The sequence below is a fragment of the Hyperoodon ampullatus genome (genome assembly GCF_949752795.1).
Source record: "Hyperoodon ampullatus genome assembly, chromosome: 3".
NCBI lineage: Eukaryota > Metazoa > Chordata > Mammalia > Artiodactyla > Ziphiidae > Hyperoodon > Hyperoodon ampullatus.
The window spans coordinates 89,509,335-89,518,395 of record NC_136916.1 but is presented as its reverse complement, the minus strand read 5'-3'; the positions used below and the strand labels follow the sequence as shown (position 1 = coordinate 89,518,395).

General features: G+C 45.1%; 1 pseudogene across 1 annotated transcript in view; it reads left to right on the top strand.

Annotated features, from left to right (window-relative positions):
* The first annotated feature begins 6,834 nt into the window (after nt 1-6,834).
* The window catches only part of LOC307049563 (ubiquitin-conjugating enzyme E2 R1-like), an 81,414-nt pseudogene continuing 79,187 nt past the window's right edge, over nt 6,835-9,061 (top strand). Inside the window, exons 1-2 of the transcript in view lie at nt 6,835-7,045; nt 8,919-8,970. The product of the transcript in view is annotated as a ubiquitin-conjugating enzyme E2 R1-like (transcript). The remainder of the gene's footprint in view (nt 7,046-8,918; nt 8,971-9,061) is intronic.

Below are 9,061 nucleotides of genomic sequence, written 5' to 3'. Positions count from 1 at the left end.
GCATAGCTCTGGCACAAATTGGTGTTTAACAAATTGTTGGTGATGGGTTTTATACGGTTCTCTGAAAATACAGATTTGAGTCTGTGAATAGATTTTAAGCCACCACAATTTTCCCCCTCCTTCCTTCATTGTGCTCATGAAGAATTCTGCAAAAGGGTCATGTTGACTTCAAAAATAGCTAAAACCCACCAAAAGCAGCTGAAATTAAAGGGTGAGGGTTTCTAGGCATTGCCTTAGACCCACATGTACAGATCAATGGAATAAACACAACTCAAACTTCCTCTGTTACGGGGCATTTACTTGGGCAGTTAGAAAAATAAAATCTAAACCATACTGAATAAAAAGTTAAATCAACCGTCTGAAGAGAACTTAATGAAAGTTGTGCTTAGATTTAGTTAGCCCTTGAAAAGAAACCCAAATACCAGCAATAATTTCTGGTATTGTGACTATAAGGTCATTTATGCAAATAATTACTAAAAACCTCCATGAATTTGTTCTGGGTTTCCTTTCAATAGTAAGAAGGAAACTGAGGACAAGATGAGATGGCCTTTGGCTGTTAGAGCTGTTCTAGTTGGGTGCTCTGCTAAGAGAGGCCCACATGTTGTGAAGAAAAAAGAGTCAGGGGTCTGAAATTACCCCAAGCCTTTTCCTTTTATGCAGGGTATGTGAACATCTGAATGTGCCTGACACTGAGGCCAGAAACTGTCCAATTCATGTTAGCCTCCCAGCTCCTAACCCAGCTCTGTCACGTAACAAACCCTTTGTTACATTGAATTAGGCAAAGACAGACTAATATATCCATAGTTATTTGGGGACAAGACCAAATAAAGTTTATTCTACCACTCTCAAATTTTATTCATACAACTCCCATTTTAAGAGGCCTAATTGTTTATAGTAAAGAGGCCACTTTGAATGGGACAAAAATGGACAGGGTCAAAGTTTGGATCTTCATTGCAAAGCAAACCAACATTGTTCTGATAGAGTCAGTCTAGTTTTCTTAGGATTGGTTGGGAGATTTGGATTGGTTTGGGTTTGTTGTGTGCATTTTACAAAAATCCAGATTTTCTCTATAACTTGCAGGTCGCAGTGCTATCCTCCTGAACTCTCATCAGCGTATGACATTCTAAATGACCTGGAATTGAGAGATGTTTTCTGCTCAGCCCAGAACAGCTATCTGGCAGCTGCACAGTGGAGGTGGTGGCATTTCAACAGGGCCAGTTAGTGAAAGACCCTTTATTGTCTTGTGGCAGAGGACCAGGCTGTGAAGTGTATTGTGTGCTTGGGAATGCTTTGAGATAAAAGGTGCAGAAGAAGTAGAATGGACTCTATTCAGCTTCGTGGAGGGCAGAACAGAGACTGTCTTCATGGGTTTGGATCCTATGCTTTGGGCAGAAGAGGGCACTGGCAGCAGAGCCTCGTGGGCGCAGAGGGGTGAGGCACCCTCTCATGGCTCCTCTGGGTGGCTCGGAGTCCAGGCGTACAAAAGCATTGCTAAAGAATCACTGCCCTGTTGCGAGAAGCTTATGTGGTCCCCCTGAAAGACATTCTCTGTGCTCCCATGTGGGAGGGGAGCAGTAGATTTCTCCCCGAGGGGACAAGCAGTGGGGACCACACAGTTGGAGGAATCATGCGGAATGCCCAGCCTCCACCTTTGCACAGCACTTCCCAGGTTACAGGCTACTTTCAGAGGGAGACCTCATGTAAGTCTTGCAACACCTCCAGGAAACATGCAGGGCAGGTATTAATACTTCCATTTAATAGATGAGGAGAATAAAGTCCAAGAGCTTCAGTGACTTGCCCAAACTTATGTGGCAAATGAATCAGGAGATCTGGGACCAGAAACCTTTATCTTTGCATCCTAGTTAAAGATTCATCCTCCACCACAAGGCAGCTAATCAGAGCCTGCCTCTCAGATATAACCCAGAACCAGAAGCCACATGGTCCCACAGTCTGGTGAGGGTGGCTGCACCTTCCTGCCCATTCTCAGTCACGCCTGCTCTCTGTTCCTGGTCAAATATGCACTTATCACAGGACGCTCTCAGGGCTCTGGAAATGGGGGCAGGACATTACCTTGGCAGGATACTGGGCTACTGGTCTGGACTACCATGGCAGTAGCCAAGACACTCCAATGTCCTCAAAGGGCTGGTAGTCCTCCTCTTAAAGTAGAGCTCCCAGCCCCTAACCCCAAACCCCAGTGGCTCGTGGAGCCTCTCAAATTTCAATCAAAGGCAAATGAGAAGGCAGATTCAGGTTGCTGAGCCCCTTTCTTTGGAAGGAACTGGAGATGCACTAGCTCTACTGAGCCCTGTTAGAAAGGAACTTTACAAATAAAGCAAAAACTAGTCAAAGATTTCCCACACCTTCAGTCATTCCAAAGGGCCTCCAAAAAGACCATAGAACTTCAGATGGCATGAGAGAAAAATAGTCTCATTGATGGGGAGGTATCTCTTCCTTGAGGAGACTTTACAGAATTTCTGCATTGAATGTTTCCTGAAAACACAAAACCCAAATCGACCTGGCTCCTGGGAATCAAACATCTGACTGGTTGGGGACAGTTTCCTTGTCTGTTAAGACAGAGAATGCGGGTTGGACATCTGCCCTATCTGCTTCACAAAGAGGTGTGTGTGTGTGTGTGTGTGTGTGTGTGTGTGTGTGTGTGTGTGTGTGTGTGTGTGTACAGGGAACACTACTTGCAAAAGTACTTTTTAAAAGCACTTGACTTTTTTTTCCTTAGTGGCCATAGTACAGAAATACAAGAGTGGTCCAAGAAGAAAATCTACATTTCTATCCCCTAGAAAGTTGGCCAAAGGAGCTTTGTTTCATTTCCATTTACGTTTTTTAAAAGACATAGGGCATTGAGTCTCAAACGTAGCTGGCATCAGAAACTCCTGGGGGCTTGTTTCTGATCGCTGGGCCCCACCCCCTTAGTTTCTGATTCAGCAGGTCTGGGGTGGGACCTGAGAAATTTACATTTCTAACAAGTTCCCAGATACTGAGGCTACTGGTCTGGGCATCACACTTTGAGAACCACTAACATAGGGAATTAAAAAAAAAACTGAAGCGGAGGACTTATTTAGGAAGTTACTCTATGAGGGACTGAAAGTCCAACTGGAGTGGCCTGGGGTTGTTAGAGTCCACTTTCACTCCGGGTGACTTTGGAGATGGAACAAGACGGTTGCCACCTTCTCAATGACACTGCCTGCGGCGCTTCAATCTGTTTCCAATTTAAAGGAAGAGGACAAGTGCTCTGCACACGCTGAGCTCAATAAACCTGTCATCGACAGGCAGCTCTGCACCTGGAGCTGAGCTGACATGACACTTACGGGCTTCAGAGAACTTTGTGAAGACTGTTACCGTTGCCTCTACCTTGCAAGGGATTCTGTCATGAGTCACTTTCTCAACACCACTCAAAAGCCAGCTTTAGGTAAAATTATGTTAGGCCTCCATTATTCTCCCACCTTCTCAGTGCCTCAGCTTTCTCCCGCCCATAAAACTGATCTCTGTCTCTCTCTCTCTCCCTCTCCTGTCTTCAGCCAGTACTTCTCAAAATGTAAGGCTCACCCAAATTACCTGGGGATCTTATTAAAATGCAGATTCTGATTTAGGAGGTCTGAGTTAGTGAAGCCTGATACTCTGCATTTCTACCAAGCTCCCAAGGGATGCTGATACTTCTGGTTTCCAGACTATGCTCTTGGCAGCAAGGCATGAAATAAGTTGAGGCTTATTAAGATTATCTATAAATCTTATCTTTCATTCCCTAGTTACCCTTCTGCTAGGGGAGACTAGAGGCTAATGGAAAATTATATCTACTACTGTTAGCATGTGAACTTAACAACTACTTCCTCTCCCGGTTATAACGTGCTAGAATGTGTAGGATTTCGGAGGTCCCCTCAGGGAATGACACAGTAGGGACTTCCAGTCCAGGGACTGGCCACTGAGGTGAAATTTTGGAGTTAGGGCCAGTTCTCATCTTTCTCCTTGTACGGCTCTGACCTCCATTTGCTGAGGATAGAGTCAATCCCTAAGGTGGATGAGTTGACCTGATTATTTATTTATTTGCAATTTATATCCTATCTCCTTCTAAAATAGATTTAAAGCAAGGAGATGTGATTAAGGATCAGGCTATCTGACCAGTAAAGTCAGTGTAAAATTGTCCCCTATGTTTTCAGTTGTCCTCTTTTTATAAAGAAGAAGGAGTGGAGGGTGTGTGTGTGTGTGTGTGTGTGTGTGTGTGTGTAAGCTGAATTTTTCCCGGCTTCCCTGTGTGCATGCTCTCAGCCATTCTTTTGCTTCTCGGAAAATTCATTGTATCAGATCAAATTCTCAATTCTTCTCTTTCTGTTATCTTATCTGAAAAAACACCGGCTCAAACCAAAATAACCCAATGCCAAGAACCAAATGAGAAAGATGATTTATCAATAATTTATGGAGTCTTCTTTGACCCTTCATTCTCCCGTCCCCTTTACCCTGTCACAATGTCCTGTCGCCCTGCCTTTCACATCTTTCTCAAATTCACTCTCCCTCCCTCACTTCCATGCCTACTAAACAGCCCAGCCCTCACGACCTCATGTCGGAATATCACTATTAATTCCTAGTGTTTAGTGGCGACCTGGTTTGGAGAGCACTCTGCTGAGAGTTTCTTATGCATTAACTCACTGTATACTGTGGGTGTTATCATTTCCCCCTTTTTACAGGTGACTAGTTTGACGCTTAGAGGTGAATTAACCTACCTAAGCTTCCATACTTAGCAAGTAATCTAGTAGTAGAATGCAGGCACACTCTTCCACAACTAGACAATACCACCTCCTGTGCTCTGGATGCATCTGTCTGTCTGTGCATCTGTCCATGTGCTTATTGGTCTACCTATCTCAGCTTATTCTCCTCCCCAAATGGAGGTGCTTAGAAATTATTTTCTATATTAGAATTTTCTTCCTTTCATGAGACGTGATGATAAGGTAATCAGATCTACTGCTCTAAGCATGTGAGATCAGCATAGTATTTCTACACCACTCACCAGGGATTGCCTATGGTTTAAGTCTCTCTCATAAAATCTATCCTTAAACTGCCAAACCAACTTCCCTAAAACACATCTTTGTCAGTTCAGGCTATTGTAACAAGATGCCACAGATTGGGTGGTTTAAACAACAGACATTTATTTCTCACATAGAGGCTGGGAAATACAAGACCAAGGTGTGGCAGATTCAGTTTTTGGTGAGGGCTCGCTTGCTGGCTTGCAGATGGCTGTCTTCTGCTTGTGTCCTCATATGGAGAGCAGAGAGAGAAGCAAACTCTCATGTCTCTTCTTATAAGGGCACTAATCCCATTGTGAGGGCTCCACCCTTATGGCCTATCACCTCAAAAAGGCCCCATCTCCAAATACCATCATATTGGGGACAAGAGTTTCAATATATGAATTTGGGGTAGGACACAAACATGTAGTTCATAGCACACTGTTTTCCTCACATTGTTCCCTTGTTCTAAGAATGGACAAAGCCTCAGAAGAGGACCCTTGTCATTTATTTTACCACTCAGTATCTGAACTCCATTTCCATGCTTGGGGAATCCTCTCCCTTAATAAGCAGAGCCCACAGTTGAAAGTTGCATCACTAGCCTTCCTTGCAGCTAGGGCCTCGGTGTATAACCTAGGACTCACCCTCAGACAACAGCACCCCAAATTTTAAATTGGAAAAAGCCTGGGCCTTGGAGAGCTCATTCTGTCAAAGGCTAGTGGTAGCTCTGCCTGCTTTCCAGAAGCAAGGGTGGCTGCAGTTTTAGCAGCAGAGTCCAGGACTGTGGTGCCACGGAGCAAGCTGAGCCCGGGTGCCCAGTGATAGTAAGAGAGGTGTCTTCAATGACCAAGCAGGTTTTATCTGGTGGCACAGCTTCCAAACCCCCCAGGAGAATCTCAGAAGTTCCTGTGACTGTCTGATCATACCTTTTTCGGCACTAGGTCAGCCAGAGATGGGTTTTGGCTTTGCTACTAAGCATACTACCTGCTTTAAACTCCTCGCCTCATCAATGGGAGGGGTAGCCACTGCTTCCTACAGCACTCACACCTCAGAAGTGGAACAACAGAGGGAGGCCTGTGAGAGACAAACCTTGACTTCTCTTTTGCTTTGTCATTTTCAGTGACATGTTCATTTACATGGAGTTGTCATGCCCTGACCTAGAACAGGCTACCCTTGTGGACTCTGGCACAGGCATATGCTATGACTACTGCAGGATGGGCAGGAAGATACCAGGGCCTCCCATGATCACCACCTCCAGTACTGGGACCCCCAGAGGCCCCACACTCGCACCCAGCAGAGAGCCTGGGGAAACTAATGAGTGCAAGAACCTGGAGGAATGTGCCACTCAGAAGCTTGCTCTGCCACAGCCCCTGCTAACTACACGGGCCCGAGACCCCTCACCTCTCTCAGAGGGGCCACAGCTGTGATTCGGAGGCATGCAACCCAAAGGTGCCATCCACTGAGTCACCAGTGGCCCACACTTTTATTGTGCTGATGATATCTTGGGTGTTTGCATATGCCCAAACTCATCACATTGTCTCCATTAACTATGTGTAAATTCTTTGTGTATCCATTATACCTCACTGAAGCTGAGTTTTGTTTTTTTAATGAAAATGACATGGTACAAAATAAAATGAGCTGGTGGAGTCAGATTTTTCTCTTTCGGGAGCTGAAGTTGGAAAAAATAAATAAAACAGATATAAGCAGGCAATTTGCAATAAAAAACAAAGCCATATTGAAAGACAGGAGCAGGGGCCATTATGGGCCACAAGGATGCCAAATCATGAGGAGGCAGGAACCCTGAGCATGCAAAGCCTTAGGGTCGATGGGGTACGCGGTGGAGAGAGGAGCAAGGAAGCACTTGGGAGGCCGAGGGGGCCTGTTGACGGGGGCAGCTAGAGTGAGCACCCCAGAACTGCAGTGGGGCCCGTGGCCACCTTACGCTGGAGGCCTCCCCGTCCTGCTCCTCCTCCGCCAGGCTGCTTGCTCTCCTGCGGTCCCCAGAGCCCGGCATCTGACCACACAGCACCCAGGACGTGAGGTCGCTTGAAGTCAGCTATGTTCTTTTGACCAGAACAGCCTCCCTGAACATATGGACACACATTTCTGCCAACACAAGGCTCTGCTTCTTAAGCACCCTGACTTCAAGGATGGCTTCTTCCCCCCAAAGCACAGAAAGCACCCAGAGGCTGGTCTTTCTGAATGTAGCTCAGGCACCTGGAAGCATAAACATGGCAGTGTGAAATTAAGAGATGCTCACTCCTAGGAAAACGGTAATGGTAAGAAAAAAAGTTAGCACGGTAGAAAAATAGCATAGAATGGCATTCTCCTCACATCTATAGTTTCATTTTGCTTTTTTCTAATTACTTCTCTTTTACTTCCTCTCCATCACCCTGTACGATGGTCTGGTGTCTCTACCCTCAGCTTTCCTGTGTAAACTAACTGTTGGGACATTGAAGTACAGCAATGACCTGTGACTAAATGGAGGTTTGGTCCATGCCTTTGGCACTGTTACTCATCCCTGAGCTTCCTGAGTCAAGTCTAACCTCTTCTGCTGCTTTTCAAAGTCCTTCCTAGCCAGGACCCACCCTCCTTATCCAACTTGATTTCCCTTGCCAATAATAACCCATTAACTCAGGCCCAAACTTCCATTTTTTATAAAAGGGTCCATGTAGCTTTGCCACAAGCAGCTAATTTGTCATAACTTCTAGGCACGTTATATCCCCAGGACAAGGCTGGAAAAATAACATCTGGGCCCTTGAAGATATTTCTTTGCCTTGCTGTTGTCACAGCTAAATGGAGTGATTCATTAGCCCTTGTGAGAAATGCCTGTCATTCTTAGAAGATATTACGGTTACTATGCAGTAGCAAGTCAATAGTCAAAGAAAATTGAAATCTCTCCCTTCTCTGAACTCCCTCAGTACTTTGGGTTTACAATTCTCACAGCCCGTATCAGGCAGAGCTCTGTGCTGTGGCACACACACAGCACACACACAGCTCAGTCCCCTACCAGACCCCATTCCGATAGCTGCGACAGGTGTAGCTCCCTGTCTCTAACTGGGCTTGGAACTATGAGGTAATCTGTAATTGTTTTTACTGAAATGAAACCATTCCTGAACCATAGTTTTTCTTTCTCCTTTTTAAAGAAACTACATTTACTGACCACCTTCCTTGTTCCAGACAAGGAACTAAAATGATTTATCCTGTTGAATTATCTCCCTGAACCCCCAGAAGAAGCTTATGAGGTAAGCGTCCCTCCTGTGTCTGTGATCTTGGTTAGCATGAGCACTTCTTTGCTGGTAAACCCACCTCCTGCTCGTCTGTTCTTCTGATGGCTAAGAAAGTAACTGAGGCCTTTAAAATGAGAGAAAAACACAATTTAAACAGCAAGCAATCCAAATTAATGTCTTCAGCTGGTCTTCAAGTGTTTCTCCATGTGTGGCCCTCAGGAAATAGCAGATTCACAGATATATTGAACAAGAATGTCTGTGGGTGATTTAATATACAATTAAAGTGCAGATTCCTGGGCCCCACCTCTGATCTACATGATCAGAAACTTTGGGATGAGTTGTAAAGCACTTAAGGTGGTTCTGACACACACATAAGACTGAATCTATGTATCAGTCAAAATGCGCTAGTCGCGCTGCAGAAACAAACCATACCACAATCTCACTGACTTAATGCAAGCACAATGAAAGAAAAGTTAAAATCTCACTCACACCAACTGCTGTGGGAATGAGTAACTCTCCAGGGGGTAGTTCCATGTGGTGGCTCAGTGATCCAAGCTGTACTGATCTTGCGGCACCTTCCTTTCAACATGAGGTTTGAAGAAGGATTCAGTGTGTTGGAAGAAGGGAACTTGCCTACAGAGGGAGTCATAAAACAATATTCCATGTTCATAATCTTCAGAAAGGAGAGGAGAACTGGAAATGCTAGTGATCACCGGTAAAATGTACCTTAGGTAAGGTTGTCTTTACATCCCCATGAGCACACGCCACCCTTCCAGGACGCCCTAATTTATTCTCTAGTTTAATGACATCCTAGAGTGGCAG